Genomic DNA, 21683 nt, shown 5'->3' on the forward strand with positions numbered 1-21683 from the left:
ATCTCATGACTGCAGTAAAAATACTTTTTCAAAAAAAATTATACGTAGTATTATTGTTCCTGAAGTGTAGGTACAGACGGGGGGAGTGCTTGTGTACACGATTCGCGAATGCAATTACTCATGTAATTTATAGCTATCATATGCAGTTTGGATGTTAAATTAATGTAGTATGTTCAATAACGCCTCTAAACGACATGACAGTCAAAATGTCGGAACAGACGCTTGTACCTGATTAATTGTAAATCCATGTAAGATTTTTCAAATGTTTATTTATTCAACGTACCTGTTTCTCGATTCCAACCTAGTTGAAGGGGGAAGAGTGTATATATATATCCGTACTGGGAGTAACACAATTTTTTAATATATGAAGAGGAACCAGCGCACGCTTTGTTTTACACCAAACACACTCCAATAACTTTTTTGGTATCACTTCACTGTAAAATCAAAGATTCACGTGGAAATTTGCCACTTGTCAATTTGCGCCGAGTTCTCGAAAACAACTTTCCTCTGAGCCTCAATGCTGCCAACTGAGGGAAATGACGCACGGCGTGTCGTTCTTGCCGGGAAAATTGCTCCAACCGCCGCGTTCGCTCATTGGCCGGAACGCCATAGAACCAACCAATAAGCTGCACGGATTACGTCATATCTGCGTCTTGATCCTCTTGTGTTTTCACTTCGTCGAAGAAGAAGCAATAAAAGAAGCCCGAAGGTTCCAACGGTTCGCCGTGTTCATGCGTTGTGTCTACCTGTGTGAATTGTGTAGGGATTGAAAAATTGGAGACGTGCATAGGGTCAGTCTGAAAGAAAAGAAAGTATGCTTGGTGCATTTGCGCTTCATCGATCCGTCCGCAGGTTGCAACGTTGGTAGCGCGCATTTCCCACCTACAAGGTCACGGTCGCACTGCATCTTCGCAAAGCGTCGTATGAGAGCCCAGGTGGAATTTCGCTCCTGCGAGCCACAACATTTTAATTAAAAAAAAAGTATGATTTGGAGCAACCCCGACAGTACTGTGACATTTTTTTTGAGATTTCGTTCAGCCTTTACTTTTCACAAAGTAGCGTGCCAGGGATTTTTGTAAGGCAGAGATTACGTAGTAGTCAGCCCTAATTTTGCCATATTTTCCTGCCTTTGACGTTCTTTTTTTTTTTTATGAATACTGGTACGGGATGGGGGAAGGGGGAGATGACCCTCAGCAACCCTCCCTCCATTGGGCACACAACACCACTGGTTCCACATCGGGGGAAGAAGCTGCTGTAGTACCGGAAAGCACTGAACTACAGGGGCGTTCCCAGTAAAATAATTGGGGATGCTAACAAAGGCCGCAATATGGAAAGGAGCGACACTCCTGCGATTTAATTATTATTATTCCGATGTTGTTTCAAAGGGGGCTGAATGTCCGAACCCTCCTCTCTCCGCAACTTTACAAAATCGTGTTTATTTATTACGTTTCCCATGTAAATATTACTGAAAATTGTTAACAGTTCACGCACTTCAACTTGCCTCTGTATTTAAATGAATTCATCATTAGATGTTAATTGATGCCCTTAGAGGGGAGTCGCAGTGATCCAGTGTAGATGATGCGGAACAATGTTCCTTCATAAATCGGCTCTGTGGCTCACCCAGTCTTCACGGCACAGTGACAGCTTTCAAGTTTTATTCAGCTAAACTCAAATTGAACTAACATACTTGAAAAATGAAACAAAGCAATTGCTGCTGGAAACTTGCCTTGCCTAATGTACCTTATTTACTCCAGTGTTTATGTTAGCGATTCAACAACGCGCCTCTAAAATTATGCAATCACATCCACTCTTTTGGGTACGTTTTGTTTCACACCCTTACAAATCACCATACGTCCCCGCCAGTTTGAAAATACTGAATAAAGTTTCTGTCCTGCAATATGGCCGAGGAGTATAGTGTCGCTGTTCTAACATAGGACGAGAATCACAGGATAAACCTGATGGAAAGTGCCGCAAGAAGCATGCATGTATATTTTACATTAGGTTTATACGTATATAAATAAGTGAAATTAGTTCTAACTGAAAGTTAAAACATCACTTTCTCTCTCCATAGCGAATGCATCGGGTTTAGGAAATATTTCTTGACCTCGTATCCTTAATTAAACATAGCAACTTAATAATGCCACCAGCAAAATGAGTGAGGGCCTTACATATAACATAAGAAGTACGTATTTGACATTTGTATATTTTCATTATTTCAAGTAGCTTTTTCCTTCTTCTGGACTAATCGCGATGGTGAGGATGAATGATGATTAGACTAAATTAATAGAGGAACATTCGAAAAACAACACCAATGCCCATACCAGGGCTCGAACCTGGGACCATCAGTGGCGAGATCAGAAGTCCAGCACTCAACGCTCTCTCTCGGCCACCGAGGGCACACATATTTGGGATCGTTTATTTGGCAAGGTTCTTTGCCCGTTGGGATCGATAGACTGACAGAGGCGCTCTAGCTGACATCGTCACTGGTAAACAATTTTTTTTCCACAGATATATACAGTAATAAGCTCCGGCGTAGCCAAAGGGTTAAAAGTAGGTAGTCCTGTGCTTGACATCGTTGGAGACACATAGTGGTACGGACCCCCAATTAAGACTGTAGATCGAGTCCAGATTAGTCTTATTTTGTTCAAAAATAGGACTTAAAAACTTGAACTTCAAACTTGTTAATACGTGATTCCTACCCAAATGGTGGACGCGCATCAAATATTTATTTTGGAAGTAAGTCAGAAGTAACAGCTAGAACTAATCGTGTAATATGACCTCTGCGACTGGAAAACAAGCTTCATGAAACATGAAGATTATCTTCTTCTGACTAGGTTTAATGTTCATAGTGTAACATTTTTAATCTCATCTGGATGATGTAATTATGCGATAAACAGTGACCCAGAAAGCACTTGGACGAAGAAAAATCCCCAGAGAGCAAGCAGAATGAAGGGTACGTGACTTTTTAACATCATTATCGTAACACCATTAAGCCTTGTTTCCATGATATGAAGAACTTGCATATCAGCATATTGAGTTTTTCATATCATTATCTTGTCTTAAAGGTCTCTGTGAGTGTGATTGATTTAAAAACAATACTTTGTAGCTCTCACCAACGAGTAGACATGGACCGAGAACGAGACAGATCTTGTAAAAGCGAGACGAGACCGAGACTTAGTGTTCAAGACTCTTAGTCTTGTTCGATGTGATGTTTAAAATTTTACTCAAACCAAATTCACTTTACTTTGAGACTACTTCAGACATTCCTGATTAATTATATATTTTCCATTAGTGACAATTGTGAATCTGTGCTACCACAGATAAATTTATAAATTTGTAATAATTAATGCAAATTAATGTGACAACGACTCTCCTTATCCACTCCAGACTTTCATAATTCGAAAACGGGAGAGCTGTCTGTCTCTTTCGCAACCATTTTGACGTTTAGCTCAGCATAATCGTATTTTGTAGGCATTAAATTTTGCATAAAGTTTTACATATGCACATATGAATTAATAAATCCGTATGCATTGTTTCATTTAGTGCTTTTAAAGCATAAAGTATTTTACTTTATCTACTTTGAAACCAATATTTATGTAAGATTACTCCAGTGGAATTTATCAACTTACAGCATTATTATCCGCAGGATTGTGCCAGTGTTACGAAAATTATTTTTTAATTAATCGGTATTTGTATATTTTTTTTATTTAGCAAGGGGACAGTTTTGTCATAAGAGGTGTATATACTTTTCTTTGTTTGCTCTCGTTGGCTGTTCTGTCGTTGCCCTAACAGTCAATGAGTTTGTTATTCTCGGAAGCCTATGAGTGAATCAATTAGTGACCATCCTCCCTCCTTTTTGGCAGTGTTTTCTTTGAGCGTAGGCCACCTAGACTAAACGATCCACCAGGATGCTCATACTCTTTCCATATCGGACCAAAGAGCACTCGAAGCAATTCCCCCAAAGCAAACACAGCCTTCCGGGGAACTATCGATCCTTTGTCCGTGGCATTTGCCACTGCGACAAAGCACTCGTTCATCTCTGGTAGTGATGCTTTTAGTTAGGTCTTTGGCACCGTACGAATGAACAACAGATAATGTTGAAGGTAGAACGAAAGTACAGGTTAGTGGGGAAAGTTGTACGAGGGAAGTATGAGCTCGAAAAATCTAGGGAGATCACACTTCCATCCAATTCGTTGTACACGTTTACAAGAATTACGACTTTTAGAATACAGCAGAACTCCCTGTCCCTTCATTCAATCACATCCTGAAAACTGCAAACACCATTGCATCCTAACGAGGCCCCGGCGACTTTCGACATTACCTTTCTCCTCATTTCCGCTCTTACCATAGGATTGCCGTGTTGAAATGAAACCACTGAAAATCTCTCAACTAATTTCATCAACTTTAACCCAGTCTACTAATTTTATTTCGCGTAGCACCGACTAGATTGATTGATAGATTGATTGATTGATTGATTGATTTAGTTTATTTTACTTCGCGTTTTGTGTCTCTTGGCTAATTTGCGAAGATGGGGATGAGTGATGAAATGATGAAATTGATGAATGGACATTCACAAACAACCAAGCCCGACCAGGATTCGAACCCGGGACCCAGATTGATTGATAGAGTGACGAAATGAATGACAAGATCAGCTTTTAATAAAACTATTTAAATATGCTTAAAACTAGATAAATATGATATAATTAACAAGATATGTGGATTCTTTTGTTAAATAATAAAGGAGTGGTTTACATCCGAATATCTTAGTTAGAAATTGCTGCAGCGAGTTAGTAATAAGTATATTGGAAACCATAGTAAATAACTTAATTTGAAGAGCTGTCGTCCGTAGTTTAACGGTTAGCATAGCAGACTTCCAAGGTTCGAATACCGTACCTATCTTGTTTGTTCTCGTTGTTGTTATTACTAGCCTAGAGAGGTAGGAATGTAAATATATGTGTTATTATTATTATTATTATTATTAAAGGTAATTGCGCATTGCAACAGGCCATTGAAGACTCGTGCAAGGTTTGGAAATGGGGCGATTTCGGCCATTTGTGGTGGTGATGATGTGATTAGCACCACGCTCCGGCCACCTTTACTCTTCTTCTTCAGGCATGCCCCCAGGTACCTATTTTATTGGATGATGGTTGAACCCCAGAGCCGATTTATGCAGGGACATGGTCTTGAAAATTCCCACATGAGATCAGGTCATCTAACCCGGGTCTCTCGTGACTGGAGCTCCTATTAGTATTAGATATTATCACTTATAATTCTCACTGAAAATTTCTGTTCTTGCGTACATCAATTTTGTCCCCAAACCGCAACATTGCAGTCACTAAGCGCAATATTTTTCGCATTTCACATCGCTTTTCTGATTCTTTAGGCTAATTGCAGACCGGTGCCGTCTGGATTTCTGGAAACATTCCAATGGATGAACACCATACCGTTGTGTGTGCCACGCGTGGTTTAAATGAACTCGTTTCGTTCCCGTGTCGAGGCAGGAAGTAAGATTCCGGACGATGCAGTAACGCCAAATAAGGAGTTTTGGTTGAAGCAACAGTGTGCTCTTGAAACCCCAATGGCGGGAGGTGAAGGCAGCGAGATAGCAGGTGTAAAGGTCGCGTACCCTTTCCTTCGTCCCCGAAGATGACCCTTGGCGGTTGCGGGTCACAGGACCTCAGGCACGATGTGGCAACGTTCCAAACGTTCTCGCTTACGTCCAAATCATGCTAGCTGGCTCGACAGTCGGTTATCAGTAGGGAACAGAACTTTATGTGCTAAAATACTCAGCAATATTTATTTTTTATGTGTCATAAATGTTGAAAATATGTGATATAAACAGGAAAATATGTGACAAAAATAAAAAAAATAAAAACATTTGGTAACAAAACCAAAATATTACATGCATTTTAAACACCTGAAATAAGTTTCTAAATGCTTACCTCTTAGTGAGCTATTTTTTGGAAGAGTTGCAGTGGATCACCATAGTTTATCCCAGAATTCTCCATTGTAAATAAGTGATGATTATCTCTAAAAAACATCTTATATTGTGAGAAAGATCGCTCCACGTCATAAGAAACAATTCTTGCATATTTTAAGCACGAAATGCTACTAACACTGAAGTTTTCTAAAGCTTCCTCTTCCTCTACTTCACCTTCCAAAACACGTGCAATTTGGCACAAAGTTTGAAAATCTTGGTTTTCCCAAAAATGTCTTAACATTTAGAGATTAGCACTTGTGCGTTAGATCCAGTGGGGGTAATATTTTCCCCCAATAGGATCGTAGGCGAGGCGCCAGAAGTCTGCCAGCGAGCGTGTTCAAAGGCAAAACAAACCTGACACACTCGATATGAAAGAGGTGCGGAGAATAAAATTTTTCCTTCGAGGATTTCGAGGTAGTTGAAGCCAATGAGCGATTTTATGTATTTAAAATGAAAATTCGCAAAATATGTATTTACATATGGAAAACTGGAAAATATGTGTTTTTATGTAAAATAAAATTTGCTGTGTTGACATATAAGGCTATGATCAGAATTTTGGCAAAAACAAGGGTCTCTATCTTATCGCAGAAAAAACATTTATTTACCTAAACTTCCATTCCCTAGTTATCAGCATAGCCTTCGCGAGAGGGCTCGAACCGGTCAGTCGAACAATTTTCCCCCACCCCTGGAATTTGGTATCCTTCATTTCAAATTCGGAAAAAAGCGTACTAAACCGATAAGATAAATGAAGTTCTGTTAATTGGTATTTCAAAAGAAGCAAAATAATAGATGCATTGGATCGAAAAATTGCTTGCACAATGCAGGGGTAGGTCAGACCTTCATGGTATCATTTCTCAATAACTCAACGAAATAACATTTTCATGCGTTTTCAGAATTCCAAATATGTGAACGAGCTGTGTAAAGGTTAATAACTGCTAAGCATTTCAATATATTAACCGTGTGAATTAAAAAGGGAACAAGAAAAAACAAACTGCAAAACAGTTGTGTTGAATATTAATTCATCACGTGGATTGAGTGGAAGGGTCTCCCCAACAATATAGTATGATAATAAAAAAAGGACAATAACAATGATTATTATTATTAGTCTATAATAATAATTATAATTTTTATTATTCCAACTATTTAATTCTATGACAACGGCCTAACTCCTCTGTACAATAAATGTAATCAAGACTTTACAAGCATTTTTATTATTCTGCGTCACGTGTATGTCACTTTTGACTTCTTGAACGATGGAGATGAATTAGATGAAATTGATGAAAGAAGACTTGCAAGGGACCCCCCCCCCCCCCGCGACTCTCCCCGATGACGTCGTTGTAACGATGTCGGCTTTGTAATCAAGATGTTCTGGGTACGATACCCGGTGGAGGCACATTACAGCGTCATTCACAACTACTATTGTCACAAATTAGCGTAAAGTTGTTATAACCCATTTTAAACAACTAAGATTGAGCTGTATTTCTGAATTATTTTGTAGTCCGAGTATCCTTCGATAAAAGTTACGCAAGAAAGATGGAATTTCTGATTAGTGTATTTTCTCATCTTTCCAAATAGCATTATGGAATTAAAGAAATAAATGTCCCTCTCTACCCTCTGTAGCGAAGAAAATTCTCCTATCTTAGCATCACTGATGCCGGGAACTCGACTACTCCAAGTGCGCCATCTGAAATTCTCGCCTCTCTCCTACAAAGATAAATCACCCTCCCTAAAGCTGCAGAACCATGGAGGAAATCCAGTTTTATGTGGAGTTCCCACTATTCTCCTACGCCATGCATCTCAAGAGCTGGAACAGCTACAAAAATATAGCAGAGATAAAAGTACTGCCAACTTCGCAGAGTTGTAGAAACTAGTCATTGGCTTAGGAAACATCAAGTCAACATCACAGACCTGCACGGTTCACAGAGATTTCTTTCTTACGTTGAGTTGGATATATTTATTTTCTTTTATTTAGCATCAGATACTGTCACTACTCAATAAACCTCAAGAGAATAGTGTATATAAATGTAATAATGATACTTATACCCAGGACTGTGAAGTTGATGATAAAAATTATTTAAAAATAACCAAAAATAATTTTAAAATTCTAATAAAATAACCTAGAGGTTAAAATAGAAATTTATTTTATGTATTAAAATGGAAGTTTGAATTTTTAATATTAAGTCCTCAAATCTTTGGCCAGTATTGGTCTGCGAATGACTCATTCCAACAAGATCTCTCTCTCTCTCTCTCTCTCTCTCTCTCTCCCTCCCTCCATCCCTTCCTCCAGTACATTTAAAATTTTCCGTTGTAGAATTTTGCGAGAAATAAATATATCTATGGGATATTTAACTTTTAAGCTTGTTAGCGTATGTAGCGAGAGTCGTCGCTGCAGTGTGAAACGTTGCTGTTGATTGGTTAGACGTGTCACTTGCCCCTTTCGTGTGATATATCTCTAAAATACATGAAATAACCGAGAAGGAGCAAAATGCAGTAAAAAAAAACTCAAGAAATAACTGAGAAATAATGAGCCCAAAGTCTCAACCCTGTTCCAAAGAGAACATCGTTATTTTTGTTTATTTGCATCTTTTGATAAGAAAAGATTAACCTTAGAACTTAGAAAATTAATCTACTTCTTTCATGAAGTGAAAGCCAATTGCGTCGGGAGGATATTGTGTGTGGGGTAGCCATTGTTGTTCTCTGTCTCGTTTCGATTTATAAACATCCAATTCGGCCTCGTCTCGAAATAAGCAACATATATTCCTTCCACCACACACATTTTCACATCGTTAAGGCAAACAACTTTTCACAGCATTTTGCCGTATGATGTCTTGTTTTGACTTTGTTTTAACATAATTTTATTATAATGGGCTAACAATTGCCATAATGTATAAACTTTGAAATTACGATAAATAAACAGTGTGATTTATCTGCAGATGCTCAGGTAAGATATCCGCTTGATATAATTCTTCAAGCTTTCCTGTTATGTCTGAATAAGTTGCATGGTAAAATAACTTTCAAATGCATACAAAGCCTCGAACGAGACCGCCAATCTAGGATATTCTGTCTCGTCTCGTTAAAATGTTATACATTACGAATTTTGAGATGAGGTGAGGCACGTTATTCCTGCAGAGAATTACTCATATATTTGTTACTGAGAAACTTCTAATTAGTTATGTTTTTAAAAAATCAAATGTTATTTTTTATTTATTGAAGTAATTCTTTAGGTATTGTAATTTTTCATTCAACGTTGCAACAGTAATAAGGGTTTTCCTACTTTCAACCTTAATAATGTCGTATGAATGTGTCTAAGTAACTGATTAAGTGATTATTAACTGTATGGATGTTATTGTCTTGATGTTGGCATAATTGTCTCCGATCATGCTTTTGGGTGATGATTTTTGTTCAAGTACCTTTGCTTGTTTCAGAGAATTTCTCAATTCACTGAGGTTCGTCCGCCCCCGCACATGTCCCAATATTGCGAGAAAACTCGCAACGACACTAAAGTCTCTCAAACCCAGAGTCAGGAATTTAATCCAGAGCGCCACGTTGCGTCATCGTCCAAGGATTCTGACGTAGCCCGTGACGTAGGTGGTGAGTCACAATAGGGCTGTGTGAAGGTATTCGTGGTCTGCGGGAAACATCCTCCTTCATCTGTGGAACGAAGCGGGAATTTTCTTCTGTCAAGGCCTTTAACTCACCGTGGAGTTCCATGAATCAGTTGTTACGTTGCAACCTCTCCCGCCATCGGGCAGCAAACAGAATAATGGGTTCTTGGAAATGCTTCACAATTCGTGGTTTCCACACGGTGGGCGTTTCTGTGTGTGTGTGTCTCCGCATTTGTTTTGGTTCTTTGCATTCTAAACTTAGGCAAACGCCTCGTTTTAGAACCATCATTTGTTCTCAGGAGTCGACCAGTAGACCAGCTCAATGCCCCACCATTTGAAACAACTGGGTTCTGTATTGCAAATTTCGAACGTGAACAACCCGAATTTTAACAACAAAATGATCTAGTGTGTGTTTTATTATTGTGACTGCCATGCTTGAGTCTCCGGTTCGATTCGTGGGGAAGATAGCAGCTTTTCCGTCACTATCCCAGCCTCTCTTCCTGATGGATGCAGCCGCTGTGATCCGACTCAGTAGGACTGCCACGCGGGAAATCCGGGTTCGATTTCTGTAGTGGGTAAACTCAAGTCGGAATTTTTCGGACTGTCTCTGCATAGAGTGGGTCTGGTAACAACTCTGGGGTATAAAGGCGGTCGGAGCGTGGTGGTGATGACATCAATTCCACTATGGCCGAGATCGAGAACGTGTGGGGTCCTTTCTCCACGCTCCCATGTGCTTGCATGGCTCGGTGCGATGCACAAGGGAAAACTATACCTTTTTATTTCATCAGTGGGTGGGTATCTTGTGTGATATTAAGGTGTAGCGACTAGAACGTGGTGCTTTTCACATCACCCACACTACTGCTGTTGAGATCGAAAATGTCCCCACGTTCCCTGTGTAGAGTCACCGGCAACAAAAATGGGACACCTAGCTCCTGAAATACTATCTTCCCTGCAAGGCGTTATGAGTGTTGCCTACCTCTATGGCGATAAGTGGATTTTAATAGCAAATACATTTTTAATAACTTCTACCACCGCCGTAGAGTTAGGCAACACACATAACGCCTTTCAGGGCAGGATCTAGGCTTCCCATCTTTATTGTCAGTCACTGTACTGGGGAGAACTTGGCGGTTTTCAAGTTATGTCTTCCATGATTTCAGAAGCCAGTTGAGATACAGATCTGCAGTTAGCAATGTATTCTTACGCAGGTTGAGCCCAAGGAGTAGTCGATTCACAAACTATCTACCGAAAGACTCTGGCATACGGCCTGGGTATCACTGTCGCGACGAATTTAAAGAAGTAGAAAAGTGACGTGCCATAAAAAAATATTTTAATCATTTAAATATGATACGGAACAGTGTAACATTAAAATTGCCACATACAGAATTTAAAAAGTTACAAATAAACGCAGTGTGTAAAGCTTTATTACAATGTAAATGTAGAACCAAAGTTGTTTTCGGTGCAGAAAAAATTAACATATCCAACTCTTAAGGCATGAACCAACCAGAGTTGCATTTGTTTTATGTGGATGTACCTAAAACATCACCCTCGTTTCTATTAGCCCCATAGAAATTTTGATGCATTCAATTTTCTTGTATGCAATGGTCCGGTTGGTGTTTTGAAATGCAAAATCATGTTGGAAAACTCCCGTGCAGGATTGTCTCAGAGGAATTTGAGAACGCCCACTACGCTGTCCAGATGTTCGGGTTCGACGTCCTGTCCTCGTGTCCACGGAATCATCCCATTTGAAATGCAAATGGCCTCTTACCTTGGAACAACACTGGATTCTCCAGTGATGGAAGCTGGAGACCAATGAGTCACTCTCAGAGAACCTGTTGAGCGCGCTGGTCATAAACCACTCCACTAACGATGCTAAGTTTTATTTATATATGACTCGAACATCAACGGGAAGTCTTGGGGACTTTGTTTTTTGATATGCACATGGTGTCACGGCAGGGCATGCTTTTCAACATTCACATAGTTGGCATTATGTTTACTTTAGCCCCGGAATTCAACATACCGGTAAAGTTCAGTGGTGCGTAAATGCCTGATGGTTTCATTAATGTGTATATTTATTCATTTTTTTGGAACATCTGATATTTGTATAAAACAATAAATGAACTTTTAGGCAATAGTTCATTTCATAGTCGTTTACAATTCAATATAGGAAGAAATAATTTGCCCTGTCGAAATCTACTATTCACCAAATCACCGAAATTCAAAAATACAAGATGTCCATAAAGGGTTTCTACTATTTCGAACTTTCATTGTAATTGACGAACGGAAGCATACTGCGGTTCATATGATGCACCAACGCAAGAAGTTTTGAACGGTATTCCATCTCTGTCCATACTCGCTGAACATGTCTCCCGTCAATAGTGGCAATTGCATTGGTTATTCTGATCTTTAAATCATCAAGATAGATCATGGAAGTTTGGTACACACAAACACAGTAACACACACAACACACACACACACAACACGCGTGTCAAATTCCATACGTGCAAGAACGTCCTCAGTGGCGGCGATTGGGTTCCAAAACCCGGGGGGGGGGGGGCAAGCTGCCGAAACTGGAGGGGGGCAAGGACAGTCTATTTTCATTTGTAGATAAGGTTTACCATAGTGCGGGGGCAAAAGTGGCGAAAAGTGGGGGAAACTGCCCCCCCCCTAATCGCCACCACTGAACGTCCTCGTAAACTGCATACGTTTGAACTTATCATCGGTGTCAATCGCCAGTACCAGTTGTAATCGAAACGGATAGAAACGAAGGCATTTCAGGAGTGCATTGTGTATCGTCATACGAGAGATGTTCAGCTCCTGGTAGCTCCAAAGAGGCTTGTAGGGTGAACCCTGGGAAAACACTTGTATGCGTTCTGTGTCATTCTCACTTGCTCTATATCGACCTACATGATACCTCACATTTACACAGCCTGTCTGCATGGAGTTATACCACTTTTGTATAAGCTGGACGAGAGAGTGATGTTTTCCTGTGCCGCATCCCGAAGTTTATTTGCACGTGAGTATCCGATTTCGTTGCAATAAACCATGCAACACACATGCTGCTCCTGTCACCTAGAATACAAAAGATAGGTTATTTATTATACATAAAATCAACCGTGCACCATGTGAACCGCAGGATGCTTTATATAAAAAAATGCAATTTTTTATATGGGTGTGAAGTTATAAACATCATTTATGGACAGTACTATGGGTACTATGAGTAAATATGCAACATTCAAGAATGCCCTTTTTAAAAATCTGTATTATTTCTATATTTTACACTTTGTTTCGGGGAAATCAATGTTTGTTCTTCAGCAGTGGCAAATTGTACAGAAGAGTGTTGTACCTCATTGTTACAGCCTTTTATAATCTACAAGAAACAAAAACGAAGAATACCAGTCGGTGTCAACGGCCTTTGATGTACCCCCACTTCTCCTTTAGTTTTCGGTCTAAAGCCCATGGAAGCGTAACGGAGCCGTACATCTTTCTCGAGTCGATGGAACAATGAAAGGCAGCCCACCGAGGAGACGCAACAAGAAGCGATGGTGCCTGACGGAATGTATCCGTGCCACGACACTCGCTCCCCGTGTAAATGCGCTTTGATCGCTTTCCAGCGGCGACAGCGGTCTGATCGATTCGAGCAGCAACAACCACGTACCCTGGTCATGCCCGGCCGCGGACTTTTAGGTGCCAAATCACATTAGCACGGCATAAATGAACACGACCATCAGCTATCAATTAATATGCGAGAGATGGGAAAGTTGGTCCCGACAGCATTCGACGTTGGATTTTTAACCAGTTTGCCCATAGCATTCATATAACATTTGATGTATCGGTTCGCCAGGGTGTGAGAGCTGCTGGAATATTTACCGTTGGTTATTTCCGATTCAGTTGACGTGGCCGACTTTACGTGCATACGAACCGTCGGATCCGGTTGGTGGTTCTGACAGGAATCCAACCCGGTAATTTTTAATACAAAGCAATAGCGTTAACAACTAGGTTATGGAACGAATTGGAGATGTCCTCGACCCTTTCAAGAAAGAATCATCACGATTTACTTTGCCAGTATATGATTTATTAATGGTTTCTGTTGTTATTAATTAATTTCGTGATTGATTATCCCTAACATTTATTTCGACACATTTAAACGTCCATAAATGTATTTCATCTTAAATATCAGTGGTCATGTTCAAAAGTGGCTAATTCCAAATATGTTGTAGATATTTGAATTATTAATTTGTATAATGGCGGTATGGTTCTCACAGTGCGTTATGATGCCAGCCAGGGGTCCTATGTTCGAAGGACACTGTACGCAATCGACTCAAATATGAAATCGTAATGTACACAGTCATTTATAAACATACTATAGTACATTTTAATAGTTGTTAATAGGGTTGAGCGATACCCATAGCGATTCCGATACGCTTATCGATTCCCACATGATGCTTGAAAATTGTAACAATTAAAAGTTGTTCAAAATATTGATTAATATTAGTGAATGAGTATTTCACTTCAATTATAAGCATCAGTTTACTCTAGTTTTGCTTTAAAACATTAAACATTAAAAACAACTTACATTATAATATAAAAATACCTGTTATGTAATCCCAAAATACATTTGTTCACATAATATGGTACACAATCAAGGGAAACTTCGAATTTTCATAACTTCCATGATATTTAGACTGCGAAATCCGATGCATCGGCATTGGCTCAGCTCTAGTTTCTTGTTAATAACTTTGCATAATTGACGTTTGTATCACCGCAGCAAACTCTTTTTTTTTTTTTCAAGTGTCGAAACTTGTTACTCTAGAAGAAAAAGTAGTTACTGAAGGGGAGGACTGGATGGATAGCGTAATGATTCATGTCTTCTGCTCACTTCACGCAGCTCGGTAGCTCATTGTCTGCCAAGTTGAGCTCCTCCTTTTGCACACATCGAGGAATCTCCCCCCACTACCTTTTTGTAACAAAATCAGTCGTTTCCTCCCCAGAGCTCAAGCCAACAATGGATGTGTGTAGACCCATTGTAAGTCGGTGGTATGAAGTTTCTTTGCAGACAATGACAGGTGCTGATGGCGTAGCGCACGTGCTGTCATCTCTTGGCGTTTTGTCTGTTCTCGGATGACAATGGACACGAACTGGATCCCGTTAAATGCACGTGAGCATGTCGCAGAAATCTTCGCAGCGAATCGGAACTGGTGCAACAATGCCTTTCGTCTTGTCGCGTCGCAGCTCAGAACTTGTAAATGACAGAAGCTTCCTGGTTGGTTCATTTACGGGCACTTGACGGCTTGTTTTCTTGTCTAATTATGATTTTTTTTCTGAGACAGTCTGAAAATTGAATGAAATTAAGACAGTAATTGGATAGGAACTGCCCTGGATTACACGTTGTTCGTGTGAACTGGTATCCTTATGTCTGCAATGTGACAGTACCGTTTCGTTTCATTCGAAAAAATAGCAGCTTTTGACATGGTTCTTATTGCATTCTCTCCGAACTCAATGCAGAAAATTTTATTTCCTAGACACCTAATTGTCACTTCCTCGTAATACACCCTGGACTGCATTTTGCAGACTAGCGAGACTCTGGCGTCTGGACCCATGGCCAGTATAATCCTCCATGGGACTTGTGTTGTGTGCTGTCCTTATGTGTGTGTGTAATCCAACTCATCGTATCACCATTCATCCTCATCCTCGCGATTAGCCAAAAGCGCCAGAAGAGCGGAGTAAAATAAAACAAACCAATCTCGCTATGATGCAGGAGTAACGCACGTTTCCTCTAATGGAAAGGATTTAATTCAAATGTGAGCCTTTGCAGCTGTGCATAAATTACAATAATAGTGCGTTTTTTTTTATAATCCCTGCTTCTCTTTGCCATCCCCTCCCGCCCCGCCATTCGTTTATCACAAGTCCCCAACTAAAGTCATTTCCTTTCCTCGCTCTCACTGTACATTTACAATTATCATTACTTTATTAAATAATTGTACTTTTAATAAATTTTCTAATTTTTCACTCTCCCATCTCAACTTCTTTGCTCTCCTTGTCCAGACACAATGTAAGAAAGTTCCCTGATTTCTTAAATGCCCCTCTTACCCCCCCCCCTCAGTTCAAGTGCCTTTTAACCTTACAATGCGGATTGAAACAAGGGGGGAGGGAACCTTACTAAAGGGTAATGTCACTCCAAGTGATATTGCTTTTTGTGTTTTATTTTATTTATTTTGCATGAATCCACGTGGTAGAGCTTAGCTGCAGGCAAGTTAAATGCTATTCTGTCACTTTTGGCTAATTATGACGATGAGGATGATTACATAATATCGATGCATGCTCAGGCCAGGACTCTCACCTGGAACATTCGGAAACGGTTGCTCGGACGGTGAAAATTTTAAAGGTTCTTTCTCCAATTTCATTGAGGACCATGTGTGCTTTGTTTTTGATGATAGAACACTAATTTGTCGGAAAGTCAAAGTGCTAATGAGATTCCTCCTTCCTCCATTATCTGGCGGACAAATTAAGTGACATTAGCGTGGCATCGTCACCGGGCGAATTAATTTACAAAAGGCGAGCGGTTGAGAGCTTTTTTAAAATTATTTTTTAAATTCTATTACGTGCATGAAGGTACTCTTCAGTAGATGGACCGCTTCTTTGGAATGGTTACTGGGATCGAAATTTGCCTTGTGCGTCATAGATGGTAGTCGTTGGTCACAGTGAAGCTCAGGGCATTGTATACCAGGAAGGTACCGTGTTTTCTACAGGCACTCCCTTATGCTTCATAATCTGCGCATGACCCTCTTGCAACAATTTGCTTACGGAAGACTGCAACTGATTTAATATGCACGCTCTTACGATGTAAATAATAAACTCGATTGTGAACTTAAATGCATATATTAAAGAAATTATACGCAACTCATTTGATATGCTACAGAGTAGTCTACCGTCATCACGCCTTTGCTCATTACAAATAATACAATCGCAACAGTCTTAGAGGATACTAAACTCCGCTCGCTTTGCGAGTGGATATACTAGTACTGTGACCCTTATTAGATCAACTATAAAGTTTAACATTTTTCCACCTAGTGTACGTGATTGGCTAAAGTCTAGATCAAGTTAAGTAGCCAAGGGTTCCCATTAACCTGAAAATCCTGATAAACTTGGAAAAGTCAGGGAATTTCATCAATAATATTCAAAACCCTGGAATCGTCGGTGTGTGTGTGTGTATGCATGTCTGTGTAAGATGTCCTGTTGGTGTGTGTGTGTGGAGTTTTCAAGTATTTATTTAAAAGATGGTGCCATATCTTGTATTTTTACGTGCAAGAAATATACTCTAAAGAAATTGAGATAAGGCAAGTTTAAAACATTAGAACGGTCAAAAAATGTATGTAAGAACACATGCAAAAATCAATATATTTTGGAAAATAAGTGGGGATAATATGTACTATTGCTTTTCCTAGAGTTAAGATGTACCGTGAATATTAACTAACTGAAGATTTATCCTTTTAGTTCGAGTGTATTTGAAGTTATGGTGAATGTTAAGCAAACCTCTGAGTCAGCATCAGAACAACAAACCAGGTGCTTTGCCTTTTATTAAGGGTTCTCACCATGTCATGTTGCTCGCGAGACAAAGGAGCTACCTTGGATTGAGTGTACAATGAGATAGCAGTTACTGAATGTTCATCCTTTCATCCTTAAGTGATATTACATCATGAGGAAAGTAATACACGTCGTAGTGGGCGAATTACAGTGAGTATGAATGTGGAAATCCAGATAGGAGAGTGACCACTCTTGTACTGAAAGGAATGGAATTACTGTAGACTTTGAATGAAAAGTACTCGTAGTCAGTGTTCGACACTTTTTTCTTGGAGCATAAAGCAAGGAGACTTTGCTGCAGCACGAAGTGTCAGGTTGTTGAAAGGCATTTAGTTGAACGTAAGCTACATTTTTGGCACATACTTTTATCTCAAGGTTTGTAGAAGTGTAAAGAATGCCTTACTCCATCCCCATTGGAAACACTATATGACCTTGTGTACCTTTCAAATTGACCTCAGCAATGCTGTAATGGAGGTTACAATTATTGCGTCTCTGGGATCGACCTCCTGGTTATTTTCCTGGCAGTCAGACTATTTGCAAATAACCTCTGGAAAGATAAATGATGCACATAGCTGCAACTTCTCGACGTGATTGGACGATTGCAGTTAACCATGGCAGCAGAGTGAGTTGATAATGGCAAAGGACTACAATAATACTTCCTCTCGTAGAAACTGAGGGAGAAAATTACGGTAACTTCTCACTGTAAACTGACGATCGTGATTTTGCTTCAAGGGCATCGAAGGCTGTTTGTTCGATCTGGAAAAGAAAAGAAAAAAGTACACAAAGACCATTAACAGGCAATGTGTTGTTACAAGGAAGTTCACCATGTGTAGAGACAACAGCATTTGCAGTTTTCCTGTTTTATGTTTCTGTTCTACATCTGTAAATTTATCACGATGATGGAGACCATATCCTGAGACCTCTGGCTTCGCAGTCCCAAACAGTAACCACTACAGCATAAACAAAACAGCTTCACCATGGACATTCGTGTATAGAATGAAAAGGGTCTGCTTTCTTGAACGTAAAGCTTGCATCCACCACGAAGAATTGCAACATGAAATTCTGATTTGCTGTGAAAACTTAGTCTTTCCTTCACCATTATGATACCTCGTATAGTACAATATTTTGCTTCCTTCTGAGCTCCAAGTGAATATTTTTTCTTTTGATTTGTTTAATTGCCCACAAATACAGGGTGTCCGGGCTAGTGGTATACAAAAATACACACATATATTTTAGCATCTGTAAAGTTTATTAACTTTCTTGTCCTGAATTTGTTCAAAGTAACTCAAAGTTTTTATGTACGCTGGTACACCTGATTGATTTTAATTTGAGTTGCTGTTTTAAGTCCACGTTATACACAGTAAGGCTAATCGGGACTGGACCTACAGGTTAAAGTGGGATACGAATCATTTGTGCCTCCACTGGGTATCGAACCCGGGAGCCCTTGATTACGAGACAATGACGCTACCACTGCGCCATGGGGGGGGGGGGGGGGGCTGGTACACCTGAATGTAGGCACCATTTGTATCTCGACAGATATCCAAACGATACTCAAGCTGGTGCCAAGTGTTGACCAACATTTGAGGAGTTATTAGCTCAACCGCTTTAACGATACGCTGCCTCAAATCACCCAAATCGTGAATTGTTAAGCAGTTATATTTGTATACCTCTAGCCCGGTCACCCTGTATATACGTGCATGTATTAATTGATTGATTTACTCTTGTACACAACATCTTGAATGAAGCCCCATGCAAAAAAGTCTAGTGGTGCAAATCTGTGGATCTCGGTGGGCAGGCAGTTTCTGCGCATGCGTGACTCAACAGCACGAAATCTGGAATCGATGGTCTATCGACTGATCTTCACTACGAGACGATATAATGAGTAGTTTTTGCATTATAGGCAGTTATTTTCGTATACATCCAGTCCGGACACTCTGTACTATAATAGTGAGCCAATTACCCATCGTTGTATTTACGAGATATTCCCTTTTATTTGATGTTGGTGCAGTGTTTTTTTCTGTGCTTCGCTGTCATTTGTTTTTATTCTTGAACCTTCCACAGCGTACGAGAAAATTAATGAAAGTAGCGGCAGAAAACTCGCCTACTGTCAACTTTGCCGACAATTGACTCTTAGTTGGAGTTCATCTAGCACGTTAAATTTGGAAACGGTACTAACACGACGTTTCACAAAGTTTACAACTTTCAACGATAATCGAAACGAGTTAATTGACAACTTTAGCAAGTGGCAATGACTTTTCTCACTGTGTCCTTGACAAAAATCGTAGACTCCGTTTAACAAAGAGCGCCAAAGACTTGGAGATGTCCCTTGCAGGTGTTTCCTTCAAGTCCTTATCGTGATGCTAATGAAGCAGATGTAAATGTAGACCGTAAAAATACCAATCTTCTTTCATAACGAACTGAAGCCACAACCGAATCTTTTTGGCTCTTGGCTCGACCTGTAGCTTTGAATTTTTGAACAGCGCTAGAGTCTGGCTTAAAACTAGTAGCAATTTTTTGTTGCAGATTTCTTGGCCTTGCGTTTGCTAAAGTAGTGCTTCGTCACGCCCTCCAGGTTTTCCTCGTCTTAAATTAGCCCAGGTTTTCTGTATCCTTACGCCACATCCTTGAACCTCTAGCGTTATAGTAAGCCGTGAAAATGATCTTTCAGATAATGGATTCATTATTCATAACTTGATGCGTTTTCTGCACACAACTTTAGACACTTTTACAAAATACCCATGTTTGGTTTTGAATGTGTTAAAGTTTCCAACACGTGTTCCAAATGAGCAAATTTTAACGTACTATTTTAAATATTATCAGTGTATTTAATGACAGAGTATAGTGTTTGACTGCCACGCAGGAGACCCAAATTCGATTCACGGGGTGAATAGGAATTTTTCGAGTAATGTCCCTGAATGAAGCGGTTCTGGGGTTCACCCAGTTTCTATTATGCATCCTTGGGGTAAATGTGGATAGGGGCGGTGATGTTTATGTACAGTATGATGCTTAAAACATTTAGGCTAAGTCGATATTATCTAAACATATCCCCGTGTTCTTTGAAAATTTTGTGAAAATATCTGTAATATGTATAAAATGTTATAAAATTAACACTAGTTTTCGTTCTTAATTTGTAGAAATACATTTTCGTGACATTCCTTTTTCCACCTGCAAGAATATCGGGAAGTTAACCTGACTTCTCTTCGTGTTAGGTTAATTAGTGTTGCTCTGCGTTAATCGCTAAAATGGAACAAAGAATGATGACATGGACGAGGGAACAAACAGAATGGAAGGCTCGTACCTTATCTATGATTCGAACTTAGAACCCCTAATAGTTAAACAACCATTTACTCATAGGTTGCTCTTTCAAATTCCCCTCTTTTGGTATTAATAAAAATAACCAATATAATTTTATTGTTAAAAATGTGTGGATATAGTAAAATACAGTGTTCATTCATTAGTGTGTGAAGTGCAATTTGTACTATACTTTTAAAAAATATGTGATTGTTAATTTGACAAGAGATATAGTACGTAGGTATGGAAGATACGTCATTGATTCATTTTACATATTTAAACACATATTTCGAAGTTAATGTTACATAAATTTCCTATATCTAATCGTGACATAAGTCTGCTAGAGAAAATCGCAGCGTGTAACGCCTTCAACGAGTACATCACTTCTGGAAAGTGAAAGCTGTGTGTGCTGATATAGGTAAAGGATGTTGCGAATGCATTTCTGCATCCATGCATAAATCACGGGAGTAATAGTGATGCAATGTTTGGAGGTCCTCCAGGATAACATCAACAACAGTTGGAAACCGCCGGTCCATAAATTTATCACTGTCAGCGGCAGTAACCAATAATGCTTATTCGCAAATCACTCTCCGCCTCCAGTGGTGAAGGTCTTACCTTGTGTAGGACTCCATGTGGGCCAACTTGCGGAAATCCAAGCGTAGCGTCAATAGCATCTCCAATTCGAGAAAATCCTTAATGAAGCCTTGAGCGTCCTTCCTGACCATTTTCGGTGTTATGCATCGGCATATCTTGAAACATCGTAGGCTCTCATAGCCCCATCAACCTTCCACTGTATACATGTGCATGTCCGACTTTTACATAAAGGCTACAACATTTAAGACCATACCTGACCATTTTATCATTAATTGCTTACGCTCGTATCATCGTCGTAATGAAACAGCAGAGGCGGGAGAAAAATCCATGTATTTACGTCAATATAATATTTCAAAATCGGACGAAAACACCATAAACACATTAAAGATTAAGTATACGTACCCATCTGTTCTCCACAGTAATGTTAGTTTATTTTCTTTCGCCTAATATTTACGCCGTAATTAACATTGTTTTTGTTAGATTTTGGCGTCTAGGGTGCTTATACGTATTATGGCTGACGGACCTCAGTTTGCCTAAAAAAAAACTTTTCTGGGGACACTTCAGCCACTGGATAGTACGTACTTATTGTAATTCGTTGGTGTGTACTGACGAGAAATTCTGGAAATGTTCGGGAT

General features: G+C 39.6%; 2 protein-coding genes across 6 annotated transcripts in view; one reads left to right on the forward strand and one right to left on the reverse strand.

Annotated features, from left to right (window-relative positions):
• The window catches only part of LOC146001745 (protein unzipped-like), a 40399-nt gene extending 39854 nt beyond the window's left edge, over positions 1–545 (reverse strand). The window contains exon 1 of the mRNA XM_083139458.1: positions 284–545. The gene's annotated coding sequence lies outside the window, so the exon portion shown is untranslated. The remainder of the gene's footprint in view (positions 1–283) is intronic.
• Miga (mitoguardin) overlaps positions 1–21683 on the forward strand; it is a 563944-nt gene that overhangs the window by 282131 nt on the left and 260130 nt on the right. The window lies entirely within an intron of this gene.

The sequence above is a fragment of the Lepisma saccharinum genome, chromosome 1 (genome assembly GCF_977018435.1).
Source record: "Lepisma saccharinum chromosome 1, izLepSacc3.1, whole genome shotgun sequence".
In the NCBI taxonomy this organism is placed as follows: Eukaryota; Metazoa; Arthropoda; class Insecta; order Zygentoma; family Lepismatidae; genus Lepisma; species Lepisma saccharinum.